The sequence below is a fragment of the Giraffa tippelskirchi genome, chromosome 1 (assembly GCF_054371585.1).
Source record: "Giraffa tippelskirchi isolate mGirTip1 chromosome 1, T2T-mGirTip1v1.2.pri, whole genome shotgun sequence".
Lineage (NCBI taxonomy): Eukaryota > Metazoa > Chordata > Mammalia > Artiodactyla > Giraffidae > Giraffa > Giraffa tippelskirchi.
Window position 1 is genome coordinate 219,248,688 of NC_137275.1, and position 26,401 is coordinate 219,275,088.

General features: G+C 38.6%; 1 protein-coding gene across 1 annotated transcript in view; it reads left to right on the top strand.

Annotated features, from left to right (window-relative positions):
- Nucleotides 1-644: 644 nt before the first annotated feature.
- The window catches only part of PAPPA (pappalysin 1), a 557,592-nt gene continuing 531,835 nt past the window's right edge, over nucleotides 645-26,401 (top strand). Inside the window, exon 1 of the mRNA XM_081575791.1 lies at nucleotides 645-800. The gene's annotated coding sequence lies outside the window, so the exon portion shown is untranslated. The remainder of the gene's footprint in view (nucleotides 801-26,401) is intronic.

The window sequence follows — 26,401 nt, forward strand, 5'->3', positions numbered from 1 at the left end:
AGTTAGATCTTCATGCTAAATCCAGCCTTTTGAAAGGAGGTGTGGGAATCATAAAGATAAACATACCTTGCTGCCCAATGCAGAGATCCCCCTCTCCCAGCTAGATTCCAGGATGTTGGAAAAAACAGCCCAAACACGTTTTTGCTGTTATTCAGATCTTATTTTTGAAAACAGGCCTCCCACAGAAACATACATATGTATTCCTTATTGCATGGAGCATTCTGTCCTCAACTCATGCCCTTCTGACCTCATTCATTCATTTGACACAATCAATGACTATTCATGGTGTGCCAATCAGTGAACAAACAGGCAAGCCTCTGCCCTCACAGAGGCCACAGTCTAACGTAGGAAGCAGACAGTGCAGTAGTTAGTACCATCATGTGGGTGGAAGTGGGAACTCCACAGGAGGGGGTGCTATATGGCTCTAGAAAGTCATGGAAATTATGCCAAGAGAAGGGATAGTCAAGTTAAGGAGAGAGGGGAATGGGTGGAGGAGGCTAGCACCAGGGAGGAAAAAAATGTCTCAGGCTGGAATTGGAATCTCACTTGAGAGATTCAACTAGAGAGGCAAGGCCATGCTGCATGTACTCAGTCGTGTCTGACTCTTTGTGACCTCACAAACTGTAGCCCACCCAGGCTCCTCTGTCCATGGAATTCTCCAAGCAAGAGCACTTGACTGGGTTGCCATTTCCTTTGCCCGGGGATCTTCCCAACCCAGGGATCGAAACTGTGTCTCTTGTGTCTCCTGAATTGGCAGGAGGATTCTTTACCATTGAGTCACCTGGGAAGTCCCCAGCAAGGTAAGGAGCTAGATGGTATTTTTTGAAAACCTGGTTCCTACAGCAGTAGGGTCTGACATACTTGTGTTCAACACCAGTTCCAGCTCTTCAGACTGTTTGATTTTGAGCAGATTACTTAACCTTTCTAAGACTGACTGTCATTATTAGTCATTATTAGATCATAGGGTGTATGTAAAGGTCGAATAAGTTTGAACATGTAAATTGTTTACACACCAGCTGAGACATGGTAAATATGAGGTCATGATAAATGACCTTGATAAACATGAGGTCATGTTATTACCGTTATTATTATTATGTATTTATTTTTTATTTCGTCTTCACTTTGCCTTCATTGTCTTTTCCAGTTTTGTTTTGTTTTTGTTATTGTTGTTAACTCCTCGAGTCAGGTGATCTGGGATCAACATCTTCTTTCTGGGAGCCTGGAACCCTGGATCCCCTCTTTGTCCATCTTCTCTCCTTCCCTCTTCATCTTTTTTTTCTTTTCGTTACCCTCTCTCACTTACAGTTAGCACCCCACCATGGTAGGGCCCCCGCAACTGGATAATGAGTAATCTCAAATAATGGAGTCCTGGGTATTACCAGTTACCTGCCAGGACCACGTAAAGAACAATTTCTATGTATAGTTCAGTTGGAAATTCACGTTAGCATGCTCCACCATGTATAAGAGGAAATGAGCAGAGCATAAATTATAGGTAAAATGATATTTCTCACTTAGCTGTCAACATTGAAGAGGCATTTCTATTTAACTTTGGTAATGTTTCTCAATTTCTCTGCATTTCCATATTCATACTGCCATACTTAAAGTTAAGATCCATCTCTCATCCAAGCTAGTGTGGTATCAACCCCAGTGTACCCTCTCCCTTTTCTCTTTCAAACTTGCCTACTTCAGTCCAGCGTTCACTGGGATATCAGAATGTTCTTCGTATAATATCTCACTGATCACTGTATAATCGTGTGTGAAAACCTTCACAGATGTTCTGTTTTCTGAATAATAATTCTATCAGGACACCTTTCATTGCAAGGAACAATAACAGACCTATCCAATTAAAAGAATAATGAGAATAGATTACTTCACTTACAGGAAAAATCCAGAGGTGATTTGGGCTTTGGGCACAATTTGAATAGAATTTTAGGTCTATCTCTCTCTCGGTTCCTGTCCAAATGTCAGTTTTGTTCTCTAGCTGACTTCTATTATTTAGCAACATGTTTAAAGCAGTCGTAGGTATCCTAACTCCACATCACCATCCAGTTAGAAAGACACACACACAAGTCTTTCTATTGCTCCATCTTAAGCTGTGGACCCACCTCTGAAACAATCACTGGCTCTAAAGAGATGTCATAAGCTGACTTCCTTAGCTTTGAGTTTAAAGCAACCTCTGAGCTGAATTGTAGGAAGGCGTACAGGGTGGCTACAGTCTGTTTAGGTAAATCAGCACCAACTCCTGGCTAAACAATGTGAACCATTGTGGACACAATAAAAGGTTCAGTAGATGCCAGGAAGGCAAGCAGCAATGCTGCTCCCCTGTCCCCTAAGGATGTCATTCAAGATGTGTCACTATCTGGCTTCAATTCACAATTTCAATTTCCCATCATTCCTATTCTTATTTTACTCTTGTCAGACTGAATTTATCACCCCAAATTTCTATCTATGCTTTTGCTCTAGATTGACTTTCCATGTGGCATGCCAAGCTCCTGCCCTTCTTGGCTACAGAGAACCCTATTTATCCTTTTAGACCCACCTTGAAAGCTGTCTCCTTATGAATCCTATGATATCTCCCCCTCCCTGACCCCCACTTCCCCACCACCGTTCAGCTGGAATGAAGCTAAATTTGTTATCATCCAATTAGGATTCTACCTGCTAGAGTAATTCCTTCCTGAGTAAGTCTGCCTTGCTCTTCTTGATCATCTTCTTCAAGGAAATACTCTCTGTCTTTTGTTTTCTTATCCAAGAAAAAGTATCAGTACTTTGCTTAGGACATTTCTCTATAGGCCAGTGTTGTCACCTCTTATTAAATACCTAAATCCTGAGTTAGAATTTTGAGCTAAAAGTTAGGAAAATCTAGAGGACTTCTTGTAATTTCAAAGGAATGGTCAGCCAATTACATGCTAATAACCTACATATTATTACTTAAATACATAAAAACTTGGAAATTTAGAAAACTCGGCAGTGGCCACAGGACTGGAAAATATTAGTTTTCATTCCAGTCCAAAATAAGGGCAATGCCAAATGATGTTCAAGCTACTATACAATTGAGCTCATTTCACATGCTAGCAAGGTAATGCTTAAAATCCTTTAAGCTAGCAGTACATGAACCGAGAACTTCCAAATATACAAGCTAGATTTATACAAGACAGAGGAACCAGAAATGAAATTGCCGACATTTGGTGGATCATAGAGAAAGCAAGGAAATTCCAAAAAAAAAAAAAAAATTACTTCTGCTTTATTGACTACACTATATAGCCTTTGAACATGTGGATCACAACAAACTGTGGAAAGTTCTTAAAGAGATGGGAATATCAGACTACCTTACCTGTCTCCTGAGAAACCTGTATGCAGATCAAGAAGCAGCAGTTAGAACTGGACACGGAACAACAGACTGGTTCAAAATTGGGAAAGTTGCATGGCAAGGCTGTATATTATCACTTGGCTTATTTAACTTTTATGAAGAGTACATCATGCAAAATGCCAGGCTGGATGAATCCTAAGCTGGAATCAAGATTGCTGGGATAAATATCAACAACCTCAGATATTCACATTGTTGTTCAGTTGCTCAAACGAGTCCTCCTCTCTGTGACCCCATGAACTGCAGCACACCGTGCTTCCCTGTCCTCCAACATCTCCTTTTCTGATGTGTTGGCTCTTTGAATCAGGTGGCCAAAGTACTGGAACTTCAGCAACAGTCCTTCCAATGAATATTTGGGGGTTGATTTCCTTTTGGACTGACTGGTTTGATCTCCTTGCAGTCCAAGGGACTTTCAAGAATCTTCTCCAACACCACATTTCAAAAGCATCAATTCTTCGGTGCTCAGCTTTCTTTATGGTCCAACTCTCACATACATGACCACTGGAAAAACCATACCTTTGACTAGATGGACCTTTGTTGGCAAAGTAATGTCTCTGCTTTTTAATATGCTGTCTAGGTTAATCATAGCTTTTCTTCCAAGGAGCAAGCATCTTATAGTTTCATGGCTGCAGTCACCATTTGCTGTGATTTTGGAGCCCAAGAAAAGAAACTCTGTCACTGTTTCCATTGTTTCCCCATTTATTTGCCGTGAAGTGGTGGGACCAGATGCCATGATCTTAATTTTTTCAGAGCATGCAGATGACACCACCCTAATGCAGATGACATCACCCTAATGGCAGAAAGCGAAGAAGAACTAAAAAACTTATTGATGAGGGTGAAAGAGGAGAGTGAAAAAGCTAGCTTAAAACTCAACTTAGTTTGAGTTTTAAGGTCATGGCATCTAGTCCCATCACTTCATGTCAAATAGATGGGGGAAGAGTGGAAGCAGTGACAGATTTTATTTTCTTGGACTGCAAAATCACTGCAGCCATGAAATTAAAAGATGCTTGCTCCTTGGAAGAAAAGCTATGACAAACCTAGTCAGTGTATTAAAAAGCAGAGACATCACTTTGCCTACGAAGGTCCATCTAGTTAAAGCTATGGTTTTTCCAGGAGTCATGTATGGATGTGAGATTTGGACCATAAAGAAGGCTGTACACTGAAGAATTGATGCTTTTGAACTGTGATATTGGAGAAGACTCTTGAGAGTCCCTTGGACTGTAAGGCGATCAAACCAGTCAATCCTAAAGGAAATCAACCTGAATATTCATTGGAAGAACTGAAGCTGAAGCACCAATACTTTGGCAACCTGATGTGGGGAACCAACTCATTGGAAAAGATCCTGATGCTGGGAAAGATTGAAGGCAGGAGGAGAAGTGACAACAGAGGATGAGATGGTTGGATGGCATCACTGACTCCATGGACATGAGTTTGAACAAGTTGCAGGTGATGGTGAAGGACAGGGAATCCTGGTGTACTGTAGTCCATGGGGTTGTAAGCAGTCAGACATGACTAGACGACTAAAGAATAACAACATAAAAACTAATGATCGCAGGTTACAGAAGTTTCAATTCACCATAGATATGAGGTATCAGTATATATTTTTCTCTCATTTGCAACCAAGTCTTGTTCTGTGCAACACCTGTATTTTTGAGAACGCCTTTGTAAATCAAATATCAGTCTCATTTACATACATTTTAGTTACAGAAATGAGCTGTTTGAGTTCCTTTTCGATTTTTAGTCACTTCTAATATTTTAGCTCCTTGTCAACTCATTAATAAATTAGTCAATACATACAGAATGTCCGTGACTTAACAATGGTTTGGCTCAAGACTTTTTGGCTTTAGGATGGTGTAAAAGTGGTATGTATTCAGTAGAAACTTTACTTGGAATTTTAAATTTGACCTTTTCCTAGGCTTAGGAACATGTTCTCTTGTGATTTTGGGCCATGGCAGTAGCCTGGCCTCTCAGTCAGCCACCATATCATAAGAATGAACAACCAGTATAACCATTCTGGACCTATACAACCATTCTGTTCTTCACTTTCAGTGCAGCATTTGAAAAATTACATGAGATTCAACACTTTCTTATAAAACAGACATTTTGTTAGATAATTTCTGCCAACTGTAGGCTAACATATGTGTTCTGAACACATTTAAGGTAGGTTAGTCTAACTTTTGATATTTAGTAGATTGGGTGTACTAAATGCATTTTGACTTAAATATTTTCAGCTTATGATAGGTTTATTAGGATGTAATCCCATTCTAAGTCAAGGGAGATGTGTATTTAACTGAATTTTTTAAAGGTACATTTTAGCCAGGCAAAAATACCTTAGGTTTATGGGTAATAATTACTGATTCATTAGTTTTGAAAGTTCAAGCTTTGACTACAATGCATTTTTATCATTAGTGTTTTGATATCCTTTCAAGATAAATAAAGATATGAGTAAGTTGAGATGAAGGCATTGTGAGGCAAAATTATGGTGCAAAATGTCAATTCCAGTTGTGAAGTAAGGACATTTCAAGAACTCATACAATTACCTTTTATGTCAATTCCAAACATTAGACATAAGTGACTCTGAAGAGCTTTAATCAGGCTTTTAAAGATGTGAGAATTTATTTGGCTTTTAATATCTTTCCCTGTTTTTGACTACATTATTTTTCTGGCAGTATCAGTTTCACCTGTAATCCTGAGAAACAACTAAATATATAAATCTGATTCACAGAGCTCAGTAAAACATTGAGTTAAAAGTGCAAGACTGGAGGGAAAAAACATACTTCCATCAAGTGATGGAGATGTAGGACATAGAGTCAGTTTGAAGAAGTTTCCAGTGACCAAATCTGACATGACTCAGGCAGCAAAGTAAGTGAATGAATGAGTGAGTGAGTCGATAAATAAATGGAGAAAAGGGACCTCACTTCCTTATGGTAGAGCGCATTAGTTTGCTATTGCCACTGTAAGAAAATTACCACAATTTTAAAAGATTACAAAACAAAAAATTATTTTAAAATTAAAAAAATTTTAATTTTAGAGGTCAGAATTCTGAAATGGGTTTCAGTGGGCTAACATCAAGTTGTTGACAAGAATGCATTCCTTTATGTAGGCTCTGTGGGACAATATTTTCTTGTCTTTTCCATGTTCCAGAGACTTCCAGCATCCTTAGGGGGGCTACCACTCTCCCTCATTCTGAATATCATTAAAGTCAAAAATGGCCAGTAGAATCTTTCTCACATTACATCATCCTGACACTAAACTCTTCTGCCTCCCATTCAAAGGACCTATTTGATTACATTGGACCAACTAGATAATTCAGGATGATCTCCTTATTTTAAAATCAGCTGATTAGCAACTATAATTCTATCTACACTCTTATTTCTTCCTTTTCATGTAACATTATAACTTACAGGGTCTAGGGTTTAGTATGTAAGCGTCTTTGAGGGAGAGAGTTATTATTCTCTAAGTCATATAGAATTATACCTAATAAATGTAAAATGAATGTCATAAATAGAAAATTACTTTTTGACAAAAACTGTTGTAATAATTATTGTGTGCATCCATGGATACTAAAGTTAGGGGATGATGAGAAACAGAACTTGTGAATAGTTTCAAAGTTTTTCCTCACATGACACTTAATAGTTGCAAACGGAGTAACTTTCCATGCATAAACTTGACAGGTACCACCATAATCTATGTGTGTATAATTGGAGTTCCCAAAGGCAAGGAGAAAGAACAGAAAATGTATTTGAAGAAATGATGACTGACATTTATCCACATTTGATGAGAACTATAAACCCACATATCTGGGAAGTACAACAAAACCCTAGCAGAAGAAATATGAAGAAAACTGCACCAAAGCATATCATCAAATTTCTTAAACCAGTGTTAAAGAAATCTTAGGAGGAAAAGGAAAAAACAAAAAAGCATTTTGCACAGAGTGTCAAAGACTGGTATAACACTGACAGTTCCTTAGGAAAAGTAGAACTCAGAACACAGCTATGCTAAGTCTCTTCAGTCGTGTCTGACTCTGTGCGACCCCATAGACGGCAGCTCACCAGGCTCTGCCATCCCTAGGCAAGAATACTGGAGTGGGTTGCCATTTCTTTCTCCAGTGCATGAAAGGGAAAAGTGAAAGTGAAGTCGCTCAGTCGTGTCCGACTCTTAGCGACCCCATGGACTGTAGCCTACCAGGCTCCTCCATCCATGGAATTTTCCAGGCAAGAGTACTGGAGTGGGGTGCCATTGCCTTCTCCGCAGAACACAGCAAAGTAATGTTATTAAGTACTGAATCAGTTCAGTTCAGTCGCTCAGTCGTGTCCGACTCTTTGCGACCCCATGAATCGCAGCACGCCAGGCCTCTCTGCCCATCACAAACTCCCGGAGTCTACCCAAACCCATGTCCATCGAGTCAGTGATGCCATCCAACCATCTCATCCTCTGTCACCCCCTTCTCCTCCCGCCCCCAATCCTACCCAGCATCAGGGTCTTTTCCAATGAGTCAACCCTTCGCATGAGGTGGCCAAAGTATTGGAGTTTCAGCTTCAACTTCTGATGTTGAAGTACTGAATGAGGAGGGGAAAAAAAAGTCAGTGTTCAATCTGGAATTTTATAATCAGCAAAAATATTTAAAATTTTAAAGCAAAATGAAACATTTTACAAAAGAAAGCTGAAATTATTCATCTCTAGCCAATTACCTCTAGAAGGAATATCTTTAAAAGTACTTTAAGAAGACAGAAAATAATACCAAAGGGAAATTTGCCTCTATACAAAGGAATAGATGACATTGAAGGTGGTAGATATATATGTAACAATAAATATTTGTATACTATTTAACTAAGTTTTTAGGCTCCCCTGGTGGCTCAGATGGTAAAGAATCTGCCTGCAATGTGAGAGACTTGGGTTTGATTCCTGGGTCGGAAAGATCTCCTGGAGAAGGGAATGGCTACCCACTCTAGTATACTTGCCTGGAGAATCCCATGGACAGAGGAGCCTGGCAGGCTACAGTCCATAGAGTCGCAAAGAGTCAGACATGACCGAGCGACTAACACTAACTCATGAAATTTAATTAAAATATTCAGAATAATTAAATTACTTTAATTTCCCACAAGAAGAAGCAACAGTGATCACGTTGAGCTTACTCCATTAAAACTAAAAGCAAGCAAAATATATGAACTGATGGTTTTGAAGACATCAAGTAATGAAGGACAGTGGCCCTTCGGAGACAGGAAGCAAATAATGTGAGCTGTATAGTTGTCACAGCTTGCTGCCTTGAGAGCATTTCCAGACCTTAGCAAAAAGAAAATGGAACACAATCTGAGCCAAAAAGACTCCCTGAGTTGAGATGAACTCAGAATCCTGGAAGACCAAGGGGCTTAGAATTTCCCATACAAAGTAATAGAAGAATTGTCTGCATAGAGAGTGCTCTAAACATATGCAAACCATGTGGGTGCATGCTCATTCTTGTCCTACTCTTTGCAACCCCATGGACTGTAGCCCACCAGACTCCTCTGTCCATGGACTTTTCCTGGCAAAGAATGCTGAGGTGGATTGCCATTTCCTCCTCCAGAGTATCTTCCCAACCCAGGGATCACCCCCTGAGTCTCCTGCATTGGCAGGCAGGTTCTTTACTATATGCAGAGGATGCCCTTCAATCTTTTTAGCTCATTGTTGTTAGGATGTTAATTCTTCCAAAACTAACCTATAGATGCAAAGCAATACATAGAACACTAGCGTGTTTCTTTTTTTTTTTTTTTTTTAGAAATGAACAAACTGCTTCTAAAATTCAAAGGAAAATGCAAAACACCTAGAATAGCTAAATTAATTTAAGAAGTGTGGAGGACACAGCTTGATATTAAGACTTTTTATGAAGTTGGCAATTTTTCAAAAGGCAAATGTTACTGATGCTTTGCCTCAGAGCTCACTTCTTTTGAGTTTGCAAGCCAAATACATGAAAACATCTGTTTCCCTTCATGGGCCTCCTCAGTAGCAGTTTTCTGCCACAAAGGTGCACTCCATGTTTCCAAATACGCATAGCCTTGTTCTAGTACTGCCTGTTCTCAAATTGTTTTTTTTTTTCTTTCATGATCTAAAAAACCATTGATTGTAGATACCTTTGATGAAAAATTTTGCAAACATCTTCCATGTTAAGTAGATGGATAATAGGTAGAAAAATCAATACGTACATAGATACATAGATCTAGCTATCTTGGGATAATTGCAGATAGTTGTTTGGAAAAAAAATCATCATTTCTTTGAGCTGGTAAGGAATCTAGAAGTCATGATCATCAGTAATCTGGACAGCAAGTCTTCTGTTGAATATATAATGTTCACATAGTAGCTCAAGATTTCTATATTTCCTATAAAAATTGGAAATGTGAGATTGTTGATTTTTTTAAAAAAATTATGATACAATGATATGATTACTTTGTATTTCTTATACCATATTTTCATTCCTTGAATTATCATCCAAGCATATCCTTGCTTCTGTATATTACCATAATTCAAATTTATCCCAGTAATGGACACCAACAGAAACTCTAAAATAATCTTCTTGATGGACAAAAACTTAATTTAGTTCAGTTCTATAAACTTTTTTGAAGCCCTACTGTATTTTCAGCCCTACGTTACAAACATAAACGGTAGTGATTTCTTTCCACAAAAAGAAACAATGAAAAGGAAATGTGAATGTTAATTTTTTTTGCAATTCTCCAGCCTTCAGATGTAAGTTCATGCTGCTGCTACTGCTGCTAAGTCGCTTCAGTCGTGTCCGACTCTGTGCGACCCCATAGATGGCAGCCCACCAGGCTCCCCCGTCCCTGGGATTCTCCAGGCAAGAGGACTGGAGTGGGTTGCCATTGCCTTCTCCAAAGCATGAAAGGGAAAAGTGAAAGTGAAGTCACTCATATTGCTTCTCAATCTCAGAAGGGAATCTTGAGTACCAAAATGAATCAACATGAAATAAGGTGTGAATGGGTGATCTTTTCGGGGACAAACACTGTATAATCTAGGATAAAAAACGTTGGTTTGGAAAACAGTTCTGGGTTTGAATCTTAGCTCCAGACTTTCTCACTGTCCAATTTTGTCAATCCTCTCACACTTTCTTGGCCTCTATTCTAACATCTCTAAGATGAGAACAATTATACCTATCTACAGGGTTGCTATGAAGGTAAAACTAGATAATTGATATCAATATTAAGCTCCCAATCCAGGGCAAGACAACCTGGTCAGTGTTCAGTGCAACAAATTCCCTTCCTCTAGAATGGAACAAGGGAACTGTCTGAGAGGCTGCTGATCATCAAGAGAAGGGAGAAGGCTGTCAGCAGTAGAACATAACAATTTATAAATTTCTTATTTCACAACAAGCTCTGGGACATCCATCGTCCATGGAAATAAACAAACTCCTGAGTCTGGGGCCTGTTCCCAGCTGCAGAGTCCAATGCAAATGCACCTGAATGACTAACGTGTGTTGCAAATGACTCACCAACCCCTGACTGCAATCTGGACCCATCTGCTTAGCAGGGCCAGCTGCCCCACCCGAAAGGGCCCGTGAGAACTTCTACAGACCATCTCTTGGAAAGAGAAAACTTTGCTTGCTCACAAGGTGTGTCTCAAACCCCCATTCCAATCATTTAGCAGACTTTGTTAAAGCAGCAGGCAACTTTCCCCAAATGTCTTTGGAGCTCCTCAAGTTCTAGTCCCTCTTTTAGCAAAATTGGTTTCAGGGAGGGGAGGTGTGATTTCTCCAAGGTCTCACAGACAGACAGTCAGATCCCTTTTTCTTTAATCTGACACATACCTACTTTGCAATGTGCTAAACTCAGTAAGTGTTTCCCTGGTGGCTCAAACAGTAAAGAATCTGTCTGCACGGCGGGAGACCTGAGTTTGATTCTTGGGTTGGGAAGATCCCCTGGAGAAGGGAATGGCTACCCGCTTCAATATTCTTGCCTGGAGAATCAGATACTCAGTAAAGCATTCACTGACATTTTTTTCTTTGAGAGTTAAAGGATGAGAATGCAATGAAAGTGATGGTAAGCATGCCCCAAATCCCTTTGAGAACCACCCGATATCTTCACATGCTGAGACATGTGTCTGGATTCCTGGACCCACGCAGTCTGATCCTTGATTGCTAAACCATCCACACATGGCTTTTCTCTCTTCATCTGCTGTGATCTTTTGAGGCCTTCTTTGAAAGAATTCAGACAATGATGCAAATACATACTTCCATCCATTCATTTCTCTTAGCAGATAATGCTGATCACTGAGTCTGGCCCTTGTTATTACTGAGTCTGGAAGTTATCTGAAATGTTGTCTCAATACAATCATGAGTGGACATTTCCAAATCATAGGGGACATTTCCAAAGCCACTCATTGTACTATCACTAAGAGAAATAGGCCTCCATCACACAAGGTTCTCCTTCAAAGCAAACTTACAAAGGTGAATCTGGTATAACACTGCATCTAGGGCTTTGGCACATAGTTATTACTCAGCAATTATTTGTTGAATGAAAGACTGAAACAATCAGATAAAGATAGTGTTAGATCCACTTTCCCGGGTAACAATTACTTTCATAGAAGATATTAGATATAAAAGGGACATTACCGATCAGAGGGAACATCAGATTCAGAGAGAATGAGGGAACAATTGGACAAGGGTTTCACTGGTGACTGTTAATAAAAAAAGAATAGTACATAGACCTTTTGGTTAAAGGAAAATTAAAATGTCAGATATTTGAGCAGGGGTGGGGATCCCATAAAAAGTTGTCTCTACCTACTTGTCCATAAAATCAACATGCTTTTTATGGATTTTTAATAGTGAATAACTCAGAACAGTTTCTAAAATGAAAGCATGTGCACACCCACACTTTGGATCTTACACATAGGATAGATTTCTCTGTAATGAATAAAATACTGGGAAATGAAGTTGTCCACTCTGTTTTGTACCTTTCAGAAGACTTTGAACTATATATGTTTATTATACTGTAATACACTTATGAAAGTTTTGGCTTGTGTGGCAGTGAGTAGAATTGGCTGTTTCTTTCACATTGAGGTGAGTACAGAATTCATGGTGTTTAGAAAAAATGAGTGGAGGTAGAAATAGGCTTTTGGGGAAATGATGCTGCTCCTTCTTTAATACAAGGATACTTATTGTCAAGTGTGGTCAAAAGCCAATGACTCATCTTTATAACAAAACTTGCTAAGGAATCCCAGCCGAGTCAAAGGTACGCTGAAGACCTATGGCAATAACTGTCTGGTTTTTCCATTAGAGAGCCTTTCCACAAATGGTTGCACTGTTTTTGTTGTGTTGTTTTTAAATTAATTCTACTTAGAGAATTTTATCCTGAATTTTTAGAGAAGAGCAAAGAAAACATTTATGTAGAAGAGCAATGATAGAAATGAACTAACCAGTTTTTATTGGAATGGTTCAGAACAGGAAAAGGGAGTGAGCCCTGGTGCCGCAGGGAGCAGCAAGTTTTAGCAGGTTGGCAACTTGGGCTCAGCTCACTTTTTTGGTGAGTCCCTCCTCTCAAAGGACCTCGCTTGTTCTATCACATGTAGAAATGAGGGGATTTTGTGTGCCGTTCTGAAACTTCCTCTGGTAGTATCTCTACAGCTGATTATACATATGCCCTATGATCCAGCAATTCCACTGCTAAGTGTGTACCAACAGAAACAAGTGAGCGTGTGCACCAAAAGATTCGAACGGGGAAGTTCATAGAAGCATGACTTGTGATAATAAAATGTGAAACAGCCCAAGTGTCCATCAACCCTAAAATGTGTTATAAAGCAGAATATTATAGAGCAATGAAAAGGAGCATGCAAAGCCATGGAAATATTGAGGAAGTGTGCCAGGCACGAAAGGTTTCATGCTATGCAATGCCATTCATGTACCGTTAAGGACAGGCACATCTAATTCATAGTGAGAATGGTGGTTTGGGATTGGACAGATCTGGATTGAAATTTTGTGTTGGAAAATTAAAATTAATAGCTGTGGTGCTTTGGACATGTTGGATTACCTCTCAAAATGTCAATTTCCCCATCTGGCATAAAAAACACTTAACACAATGTCTTTCATATTAAAAAAAAATACACAGAAAATAGTGGCTCTTGTTAGTAGTATTCCAAGCTCAGACATCCGGGGTTCCCTTGAAGTGTTATTTTAAGATTAGATGGGGATTCTTAAATCTATTGCTCTGGGTCTCTTTCATGTCCTCTGTCACATACATTTTGATTCTGTCTTCTTTTCCTCTCCCCAACCTCCTTGCTATTCTTTTTTTCCCTTTTCTCACATTTTTTCCATGTTGCTTGCTTTTTATTTGTAGCTCTCTAAGACCCCACCCCACCCCCCACTGACACAGTTTCTTCTAAAGCTCTTTCAAGACAAAACAGAAGTGGCTAATCTCCACATCCTCTCCAGCATTTATTGTTTGTAGATTTTTTGATAATGGCCATTCTGACTCCTATAAGGCAATATCTCACTGCAGTTTTGACTTGCACTTCTCTAATAATTAGTGATGTTGAGCATCTTTTCATGTGCCTGTTGGCCATCTGTATGTCTTCTTTGGAAAGATGTCTATTGAGTTCTTCCACCCTCTTTGTTTGATTGGATTTTTTTTTATATTGAGCTCCACAAACTCTTTATGTATTTTGGAGATTAATCCTTTGCCTATTGCTTCATTTGCAAATATTTTCTCACATTCTGAGGATTGCTTTTTGTCTTGTTTATGGTTTTCTTTGCTGTACAAAGTCAAAGGAAAAACAAATATTGTGTATTAACGTATATATGTGGAATCTAAAAACATGGTACAGGTGAACCTATTTTCTGGGCAGGAATAGAAATGCAGATGGAAAGATTGGACATGTGGACATGAGAGTGACAGAAGGCTGGGACAAACTGGGAGATTAGGTTTGATGTATATATACTACCATGTGTAAAATAGCTGGTGGGAACTTGCTATATAGCACAGGGAGCTCAGCTCCTTGCTCTGTTGTACAGCAGAAACTAACACAACATTGTAAAGCAATTATATTCCAATTTTTTAAAAGTGGCTAAAATTTTCCCTTTGTGCTTCACTCAATATATTACTCTCCTGCTTTCCATGTGCATGGGCATTAGAATGTGCATATTACAGTCCCATGTAGATTCATTGCTGGATTCAAAGCACAAATATGTCATGATACAAATGTTTCATAGCATGTAAAGAAAGGTAATAGAATCCTAAGGCTCATTTGACATGTTATACTTGGACTGAAGTTGAAGTCCCATGAATTCTTCATTCTTCAGTTGCCTACCTCCTTGACCACCCCTCCCACCAGGATAGACCAAGTCTCCTAAATAAGTGTTGTGTGTGTGTGTGTTTTTTCCCCTATTGGTCATGGACACTGCCCTTCCATTTCTCCCTTGCAATAATTTACTGCATTTTCTGTTTAACAATCTTTTTAAAAAGTGTAAGCCATATCCTATATCTTCTTTGTTTAAATCCCTCCAACAAAGCCCAATGGAATTGGAGTAAAACCTATGACCTCACCACAACCTACCTTTTCAGTACTAACCTTTTTTCATCTTCTCCCTTTGTTGCAACACTCGTATTTCTGTATCTCACATACATTATACTTACATCCAACTCAGGGATTTTGTATATGTTAAGGCTCCACTAGAAAATTCATCTCCCAGGTTTCATAGTTAGCTCCCTGTAATGGTTCAAGACCAACTATCAACTACTGAGAGAGCTTTGCCCAAGACCACTCGCTAAAACAACATTTACTCCATCCCAGATTACTACCACATCAACTTATTATATTTTCTTTATAGCAATTTTCACTAATCTCATTTACCTGCCTTTTTTGTCGTGTTTATATGGTTATTGACATGAATGCTGCCCTGGGGGCCGTTAATGTTGTTTATAGGTGTTGCCAGTGGTATTGGTGGTACAGGGAGTAGCTCTTCCATAATGGTCTTTCTGTGGTCTAGGTTTTCATTACTCCTACTCATGGTTGAATTCAGTAACTCCTTGATCCAGGCAGAAGAACCCGTGTGGGTAATGAAAGCCTCAGACATCTTCCTCTCCTAGTCTCTGATTCCAACATGATCACATCCACTGGCTTCCACTCACTGGGTCAAGCCATTTCCCAGGCTCAATTTGAAAATGAGAACTTCACAAATTTCTCCCTCTTATTTACAGACTTCAGTATGATCTGAGCACAGGATTCTCTAAAAAGGAAGAACATTCTCAGCAAATTTCTAGAATATTAACATGAACATGAATCACTGAATTCTAGCCACTTAACTTCTCCCTTGCATTATACATCTTGGATAAAATAAAAACACCTTTTCGGCATTTTGTATCTGTTTGGTTTGTTTGTTTGTATTCTAATCCTGAGGAACCTACGTACTCCCAAAAGCACTGAGAGATGACCGTTCTCTGCCTGCTATGTACTGTAGGAAACAGAAGCACATGAGTGCTTAATAAATATATGCACCCCCAAAATTTGAAGTTCTTTTAAAACATTACAGTGCCATGTTTATTGAATATTTACTCTAAGGCAGAGACTGCATATGTTCATTTCTCCAGACCCTCTTCCCTGCCTTAAAAGCATACATGGGTTTAGAAAAAAAAGATTGACATTGAGATGTAGTATAAATATTTTGGAGTTTGATCTGCACTCAAGTCTTGGTTTAGCTCATTATTGTTCAGTTGCTAAGTCATGTCCAACTCTTTGCAACCCCATGGATTGCAGCACACCAGGCTTCCTTGTCCTTCACTATCTCCTGGTGTTTGCTCAAACTCATGTCCATTGAGTTAGTAATGCCATCCATCCATCTCATCCTGTCGTCCCCTTCTCCTCCTGCCCTCAATCTTTCCCAGCATCAGGATCTTTTCCAATGAGTCAGCTCTTTGCATCAGGTGGCAAAGTATTGGAGCTTCAGCTTCAGCATCAGTCCTTCCAATGAATATTCAGGGTTGATTTCCTTTAGGATTTTCTGGTTTGATCTTGCAGTCCAAGGGACTCTCAAGAGTCTTCTCCAGCAACGCAATTCAAAAGCATCAGTTCTTTGGGGCTCAACCTTCTTTATGGTCCAACTCTCACATTTGTACATGATTACTGGTAAAACCATAGCTTTGACCATATGGACCTTTGTTGGCAAAGTGATGTCTCTGCTTTTTAATATACTCTCTGAGCCGAAATTTCTTCAATAGTTTTATGAGACACATAATACCTAATTTGCTTTTTGTTCAGTTATTGAATGATGTAAATGAGTTTATTAAATCCTTGGGAGTTAATAACTGTCAAGTCTCCTCATCAGCCGCAAGATTCCACAAAACTGTCCTTTACTTGGAATGGAGTCAAATGAAGAATATAGATCTTTCTGTTGCCCCCTGAAGAATGCAGTTGCCCTATATGGGTAATTGAAATTCTTCTGCTATCAGTCTGGACAGCATTAATCTCAGCTGAATGAAATCTTTGTGTATATATATATATTCACTCACTTAGGGGTAGGATGAGTTTACAAACAATTATGCAAATATGGCTGTATGTTTTTCTCCAGACCTAACCACAACATGAGAGGAGATTAATCAGTGTGGACATCTTTAGCAAATGGAGCATTTCATTCTGTTTTTCCTGAGAAGGAAAGAATTAGTGTCCAATGTTGAGTCTCAGTTCAGCTATGTGAGTGGGGTTGAGATGAGCATTGGCTGAATTATCTCTGTTCTGTTTCAAATAATCATCCCCAAGAGAATCTAAACAGTGAAGCATAGCTGGGGCAATGGAGGTGAGGATGATCCAAAGGGAGTACATATTATCCCGTGGTAAATATTGACAGAAGTACCCATTCTATACTGTCAAAACCAGCCCCCTGGGCTACTATACTCTTGTCTCTTAAATTTCAATAAAAGAATGAATCCTGCCCTTTATGTAGATGTAGAAGAGGTAAAATATCCCCTACAGCTGTGAATTTCTTAATCATCGATCAACTACAGTTGGAGAAGGAGGGGCCATTTATATCCATATCTCAATGTATTGTTATATACATTATATCCAAATGTATATTTCTTATGTATGATATCTCATAAATATTATAAGTAATATCCAAACTATTGTGTGACTGATCATGCATAACTCATTTTATTTCTATAAGCAAAAGTTTTCTTATTTGCACAATGGGAATAAATTATATGAAAGTTGTCATTTAAGAGTAAAATACTCTAAAATGTAAAAGACTATCTTCATGGCTATTTTTCTATCAAAATCAGACTCATTTATTTAGATAATAATTTGAACTTTTTAGTTAATAAAATAATTTTATTTAATTTTATTGTGTATTGGAGTATAGCTAACTATCAGTGTTAGGTTAGTTTCAGGAGTCAGCAGTGTGATTCAGTTGTACATATGTTTCTATTCTTTTTCCAATTCTTTTCCCATTTAAGTTATTGCAGAGTTCCCTGTGCTATACAGTAGGTCCTTATTCATTATCTATCTTAAATATAGCCATGAGTACATGTCAATCTCACACTCCTAATCTATCCTCCCTGACTTCAGCTCTCTTCTCCTGGTAACCATTAGTTCATTTTCTAAGTCAGTGAGTCTGTTTCTGTTTTCAAAATAAGTTAATTTACATCCATTTTAGATACATATAAGCTATATCATATATTTGTCTTTCTCCATCTGACTTCCTTCACTTAGTATGATAATATCCAGGCCCATCCATGATGCTACAAATGGCACTATTTCATTCTTTTTAATGGCTAAGTAATATTCCATTGCATATATGTATCATAGCTTATTTATCCATTCATGTATCGATGAAGATGTAGGCTGCTTCATCTTGGCTGCAATGAACACTGAGGTGCATGTATCCTTTTAAATTAGAGTTTTCTCTAGATATGTGCTTAGGAGTGGGATTGCTGGATCATATGATAGTTCTAATTTTAGTTTTGTAAGGAAACTCCATACTATTATCCATAGTGGATTTACCAATTTACACTTCCACCTGACTCCTCTCCAGCACTTATTGTTTGTAGACTTTTTGATGATGTTCATTCTGACTGGCGTGAAGTGATATCTTATTGTAGTTTTGATTTGTAGTTCTCTAATTATTAGCAATGTTGAGCATCTTTTCCTGTGCCTGTTGGCCCTCTGTATGTCTTCTTTAGAGAAATGTCTGTTTGTCTTCTGCCCATTTTTTGATTGGACTCTTTTTTTTTTTTGATAGTGAACTACATAAGCTGTTTGTAAGTTTTGCATATTACTCTCTTGTGGGTCATATGGTTTGCAAATATTTTTTTTCCTCAGAGTTTTATAGTGTTCCAATTTACCTTTAATCCATTTAGAGATTATTTCTGTGTATGCTATTAGAGAATGTTCTAAAAATTGTTTTCTTACATGTAGCTGTCCAGTTTTCCCAGCACTACTTATTGAAGAGGCTGTCTTTTCTTCATTGCATAGTCTTGCCTCCTTTGTTGTAGATTAATTGAACATAGATGTGTGGCTTTATTCCTGGGCTTTCTATCCAATTTCAGTAATTTCTATTTCTTTTTTGTGGGAATACCATGCTGTTTTGGTGACTGTAGCCTCATAGTATTGCCTGGAGTCAGGTAGCCTGATTCCTCCAGCTCTGTTTTTCTTTCTCAAGTTTGCTTTGGCTATTTGGGGTCTTTTGTGTCTCCATACAAATTTTAATATTTCTTATTCTAGTTCTGTGAAAAATTCCATTGGTAATTTGATAGGGATTGCATTGAATCTGTAGAAGAATTTGAAATTTTTAATTCATTTTTTAACAAATTTTATTGAGTACATATTATGGATCCTGGTGACTCAGACATTAAAGAATTTGCCCACAATGCAGGAGACCTGGGTTCGAGTTCTGAGTTGGGAAGATGCCTGGAGAATCCCATGGTCAGAGGAGCCTGGCGGGCTACAGTCCATGGGGTCGTAAAGAGTCAGGCATGACTGAGGGATTAACACTTTCACTTATTATGGGTGGAGTGCAATTCTAGGTACTGGGATAAATAAAGATACAAAAACCACTGCCTTTATAGAAATTGCCTTTAGCATAGGGGCATAGACAACAAATAAATTATATATATTTTATATATATATATATATATGAAAGTGTTATTTGTTCAGTTGTGTCCAGCTGTTTGTGACACAATGGACTGTAGCCTGCCAAGTTCCTCTGTTCATGGAATTCTCCAGGCAGGAATACTGGATTGGGTAGTCATTCCCTTTTCCAGAGGATCTTCCCAACCCAGGGATTGAACTTGGCTCTCCCATATTGGCAGCAGGTTACTTACTACCTTAGCTTTATTCATATATGCACACACATTCACACACAAGCTACCTAGTTTATAGTACTATAAGTTTGATGGGAAAAAAAATTGAACAGAGTAAGATTTCTTGAGAAGTTTATATTTGAGTCAAGACTTATAAATGAGTTGAATACCCTGAATTTATAAAATATGGATTAAAAGACCAAGTGAGTATCTATTTGAACACATTGAATTATGAGCCTTTGTTTCTCCCTGTCTAATAAGAGAGCTTCTAATTCCTTTTACACAAGTAAACAATATTTAAATTACTCTAGAAAAATATGTAGTAAATAAAGTTACATCATTGTGGCTTAAGTAGGATGAAAGTTTCAAACAGAGAATATGGAATTAGGAACTGCAAGATCTGTGTTCTGGTCTTTCTCTGGATGTAACTAGCTCAGAAAACTTGGGTGAAAACTAAGTTTCTCTGTCTCTGAATAGCCCCTTTTTTTTCAAAACTGGTATAATACTTGTTCTACCTATATCCAAAATATCTATAGGGATCATTTGGACATGGCATAACTGTACCATGTAAAAGTCCTATATGGAAGCAAGATGGCTTAAGATAAATTATGCATTTCTTGATAGATTGTAGAAGCATAATGTTTTATTTGCCTGAGAAGATCTCAAGTATTATAATCAGTCTACGTCTTTGCAATATGTGTTTACAAGTTTACTGTTACAAGCACAGAAGCTCCCCTGCTAAAATGCTTTCAAATTATACGTGTTCATAGGTCTTTTTTGTAAAAAAGCTGCTCACCAGAACAAAAGTACATTGACTGTATCCAAGCAGATTAAACAATCACATGAAATCATTTTAGTTTCATTCATTTTTTTAATTGGTTTATGTCATATGTACTGTTTGATGTAGCACACTTCTACATTTTACGATGAAGAAAGCTAAATAAAATGGAAACATCTTTGGATTTGTATTTTTAAGAGTTGACGGGAGACAATAAGGTTAAGAAGTAATACTGTCACCATCTCTGGTTCTCCTGTGAAACTTCACTTTGCGTAGATGTTTAGCAATATTTTGCACATGTCAGAAAAGGACTTCTGCACAGCTGCTTAAAATCTGTGAGTGTGCGCTCACTCAGTCGTGTCCGACTCTTTGTGACCTCATGGACTGTAGCCCACCAGCCTCCTCTGTCCATGGAATTTTTCCAGGCAAGAATATTGGAGTGGGCTGCCATTTTCTACTCGAGGGGATCTTCCCAACCCAGGGATCAAACCTGCGTCTCTTGCGTCTCCTGCATTAGCAGGCAGATTCTTTACCACTGCACCATCTGGGAAGTCCCTTTTTAAAAAGATCCTTCTGTGCTCACCTTTATGACAATTTTGGAAATCATGGGCTCTCACAAATAGGTGCTATTTTTAGGCATATGTTGTAGGCTGAATAACAGCTCCTCAAGATGTCTGCATCCTCATCCCCCAAACCAAAGAATGTTACTTCATATTGTAACAGATTTTATAGATGTGGTTCAGGATCTTGAGATGGAGAGATTGATTTTTCCATATTAGTCAGGTGGGCTCTAAATGTAATCACCATGGTTCTATAAGGAGGAGGCAGAAGGAGATTTGACTTCAGAGACAGAAGAGGAGAGAGTGATAGTATAATGAAACAAAGATTTAAAGATGCTATGCTGCTGGCTCTGAAGCTGCAGGAAGGGGTTGTTAGTCAAGAAAGGCAAGAAATACAGTTCAGAGGTCGGAATAACCAAGGAAACAGATTCTCCCCTGAAAGCTTCCTAAAGGAGCACAGCCATGCTGGCACCTTGGTTTTGGTCCAGTGAAACTGATTTCAGAGCTCTGAACTCTAGAATAAAAGAATAAATGTGTGTTGTCTCAAACTACCGAGTTTGTAATGATTTATAACAGCATCAATAGGAAATTAATACAGTGCGAACCTCAAATTTTTGGCAACATTCCCTAAGGAGATGCAATTCATTAAGTCAACATTGGACTACAGTCTGTTAAACAAGTTTCAGACTCACCGTACCCAGAATGTTGAGAGCATCTGGTGTTCTTATTGTTCAGTCACCAAGTTGTGTCCGACTCTTCACGACACTATGGACTGCAGCATACCAGGCATCCTTGTCCCTCACCATCTCCCAGAGTTTTCGCAAGTTCATTTCCATTGAATCGGTTATGCCATCCAACTAGCTCATCCTCTGTTTCCCTCTTCTCCTTCTGCCTTCATTCTTTCCCAGCATCAGGGTCTTTTTCCAATGAGTTAGCTGTTGGCATCAGGTGGCCCAAGTATTGGAGCTTCAGCATCAGTCCTTCCAAAGAGAATTCAGGATTGATTTCCTTTAAGATTGACTGGTTTGATCTCCATGTGTCCAAGGGACCTCAAGAGTCTTCTCAAGAGCATCTATTACATCTACAATATATCAGAGAGCAGTAAAATTTTTGTTCTGGAAGCAGATGCAACCAGATTAATCATCTACCTCTACTTGGAATAATACAATTTTCAATATGTTGCTGAATTTTTCTGGGCCTCAATGTCCTTGTGTATAAAAGGGAACTAATAATAATACTCATGTGCCTTGTGCTCAGTCATATCCAACTCTTTGCGACCCCATGGACTATAACCTTCCAGTCTCCTCTGTTGATGGGATTTTCCAGGCAAGAACATTGGAGTGGATTGCCATTTCCTCCTCCAGGAGTTCTTCCCCAACCAGAAATCAAACCTGCATCCCCTGTGTCTCCTGCATTGCAGGCAGATTCCTTACCCATAATAATAATACACAAGTCTTAGGGCAAGATGAGGTGAAATAATGCATACTCAGCACTTACCACAGATTTTTGGCGTTTTGTATCAGTTAACATATTAACTTTTTTCTTGATCATAGCAAACCCTAAGCCAAGTCACATCAACCTATTAGAAAGATCAAGCTAAATTCAAGCTAGGTCCCCACAAACACTACATATAAAACTCAAAGTAAGAAGAAAACAATTTTGGATATTTAAATTAGTGACTGTTACCGGTTGAAAGTACCTGTCCGGAGGAGCCAGTGTTATTTGGTTGCACTTCTGAAAAGTGTGCCTGTTACCTGGATGAAAATTGTCATCCAGGATTGGAGACCTGGGCTTTAACACTGAAAAATGACCACTAGAGAGTTATTTTTCCATATGTGCCTAAATTTTCTTGTGTGTAAAATGGAGATGCAGTGAACTTTCCTATATCAGTGGGCTATCTTAAAGGTTTATTGCTACTTAAACACAGAATTTAGGAAAATAGCAAAGCATAGTGGCTAGAATATAGTAACTGCTCAAAAAATGACAATTATGAACAATAATAATTGTTAGACACTGGGAATATAAACTCAATTACAATTATATGATTTATCCAGGATTTCATAAGTCCAGGTATTAAACTTTGAGTGCTTCCAGTAAATAGATGGATAGATCGATTAAAAAGAACTCTTAAGTGATCTATGTTCTACATCAGCTCTGTCCATTAGAAATATAATGTGTACAACATATATTGTTTTAATTTTCCTAGCATCCATATTTATAAAAAGAAAAGCTACTGAAATAAGTAACAGTAAATGAGATTATTTTAATAGTATATATTATTAACTGAATACATTTAAAATACTATCATTTCAACATGTCAAGTATTGTGCATTCTTTTTAAAAATACTTTGTCTTTGAAATTCAGGGTATTTGCCCTTAAATAAGGTAACCAACCCATTTGGTTTCTCTGGGACTGTCCAGGTTTTAGCTCTGAAAGTCTTTATCCTGGAAAACTTCTCAGAGGCAGTTGTTTATAGCACATCCTGATTTGAACTCGAAGCTGTAATCAGAAATAGCTGATCTATATTTGTATTTCATCCATTTCACAGTTGGGAGAGTCACAGATCAAAGTTCTTCAAATGTACTGGAAAGATATATTTTCAGTAATTGAATTGAACATCCATTGTTTCATTATTACAACTTAAAAATGTAGTTCCTCAGTCTTAGTAGCTTTTAGATGTTCAAATAGTGGCTACTACATTGGGCAATGCAGTTCTCTCCCTTCTTTTAAAATTACACATCAAATAATCTATGCCTTGTGGAAATTTACTCTCCTAAACTTTTCAAGTGCCATCCCGGAACTGAGCAATGGGATTTCTTATTGTACTGTATATATTACTGAGCAGTGTTATACATTAATACACGACACGTTACAGAGATGTGACCACTGCTTTAAAGATGTAATAGTATGCATTGTAATTTTATAAAGTGTTGACTTAAGGAGCATCCATTTGAAAAGAAAAATGGATGAAATGTGGTGACAAAGGCAGAAATGTAAAGCATCAATAAATGTAAGTTGTGGGGGAGGTAAGTATAAATAAGGCATATGGATATTCATTCATTCTATGATGGAATTACCAACAGTAAGCCAAGAGCCAGGAGACCTGGCTCTGTGATGAGAATGCTAAAGACAAAACTTGGTGTTTCGTTTTGCTTTGTTCCTTTCCCATCTGGTCTGACTTCACACCTCTTGCAATAGCATGGACCAAGCCTTCAGAGACCCACAGTTACTCTGAACACATAGAGATACTGCATTAATTATAACAACAACAGCAATATACCAATCAATAGCTAGGATTGAAACAGATGAATTCTAGGATAAGAACTGAGGTAGATCTAAGCCAAATGTATATAGTGTCAAGTTAGTGGTGGCTTAGAAAGGTTACAGATAAGGTAGCAATTGAATTCTCTGTGGAAACGGGAAGTATAGAGTTACAACTGCCGGAAACTGGGAACCTTCTGTGTGTGCATGCTAAGTCACTGCAGTCGTGTCCGACTTTTTGCGACCCCATGGACCGTAGCCCACCAGGCTCCTCCGTCCATGGGATTCTCCAGGCAAGAATACTGGAGTGGGTTACCATGGCCTTCTCCAGGGGGGAACCTTCTGTGCTATACATAAAGTCTGGGCCCTGAAACGTTGCTGAATCTATGTAATGAGGGGACAAAGATCTTCCTGTAAGTCCAGTAAAGTGGCAAGAGAGCTCATCTGCCTGTGCTCACAGAGGGAAAAGCAAACGCGTCTACAATGAGAATTTGGAAAACCCAGCATGTCCCATGCATGCATTTGGGTCAGAATATATGCTATTCACATGGAATAGGGATCACAAGGAGGGAAATAATGCAAAAAAACACTCTTAAGACTGTAAACCTCATGGTTTTGGCAGAAGCAAATGAAAGAAACCGCGCTGTGAAGATGCTTCCAAACCCAGAGGACATGTGCCTCCCATTGACAGAGGGGATAGACTGTGGCAGAAAGACCACCACGAAAAGTAAACACGTAATCCAAAAATACAAATTACTCAAGGAAATGATCTACTACGTGGGAGATCAACAGAAACAACAAAGCATAAAATTAATACCCCAAGACACTGAAATTACAGAACATAAAAAAGAGGCTATCAAATAAATACATTTTAAATGATTAAAGAGAACATAGATGGAAACAAAATAGAACAAAAATGAATAATTGGAATAATTGGAATTTAAAAATGGATGTTGTAAAAGGAAAAGATGTATATAATTTTAAATTAAAGAAAAATGTCAATGTCTGGGCCCAATAGATTAGCCATAGCTGGAGAGAGAAGTAAAGACCTAGAAGATTAAAAAAAGATCAAGTTACTGAGAGGGAAGTGCAGCAACAATAAATAGATATGAATAAAGAAAAACCAGGTGAAGAGTTTGGGCCAGAAACTTCGAAGTTTCAATATTTCATATTGGGGATATATTACTAATATTCTGAAGCAGTATGTGGCACATAGAAGGTACTCTGGAAATATTTGCTGAAAGGATGAGTGAATGAATGAACAGAAATCCCCGAAAGAGAAGACAGATTCTATGTGCCTAAAGAGTGAAAATTAAAGAGATAATAGCTGTGAACTTTTCGGAACTGAAGAGAGTTATAAGATGTTAAAGAAATTTCAGTTCAGTTCAGTTCAGCCGCTCAGTCGTGTCCGACTCTTCGCGACCCCATGAATTGCAGCACGCCAGGCCTCTCTGTCCATCACCAACTCCTGGAGTCCACCCAAACCCATGTCCATCGAGTCGGTGATGCCATCCAACCATCTCATCCTCTGTCGTCCCCTTCTCCTCCCGCCCCCAATCCCACCCAGCATTAGGGTCTTTTCCAATGAGTCAACCCTTCGCATGAGGTGGTCAAAGTATTGGAGTTTCAGCTTCAACATCAGACCTTCCAATGAACACCCAGGATTGATCTCTTTTAGGATGGATTGATTGGATCTCCTTGCAGTCCAAGGGACTCACAAGAGTCTTCTCCAACACCACAGTTCAAAAGCATCAATTCTGCGGTGCTCAGCTTTCTTCACTGTCCAACTCTCACATCCATACATGACGACTGGAAAAACCACAGCCTTCACTAGACGGACTTTTGTTGGCAAAGAAATGTCTCTGCTTTTAAATATGCTATCTAGGTTGGCCAGTAATCTTCCTTCCAAGGAGTAAGTGTCTTTTAATTTCATGGCTGCAGTCACCATCAGCAGTGATTCTGGAGCCCAACAAAATAAAATCTGACACTGTTTCCACTGTTTCCCCATCTATTTCCCATGAAGTGACGGGACCAGATGCCATGATCTTAGTTTTCTGAACGTTGAGCCTTAAGCCAACTTTTTCACTCTCCTCCTTCACCTTCATCAAGAGGCTCTTTAGTTCTTCTTCACTTTCTGCCATAAGGGTGGTGTCATCCGCATATCTGAGG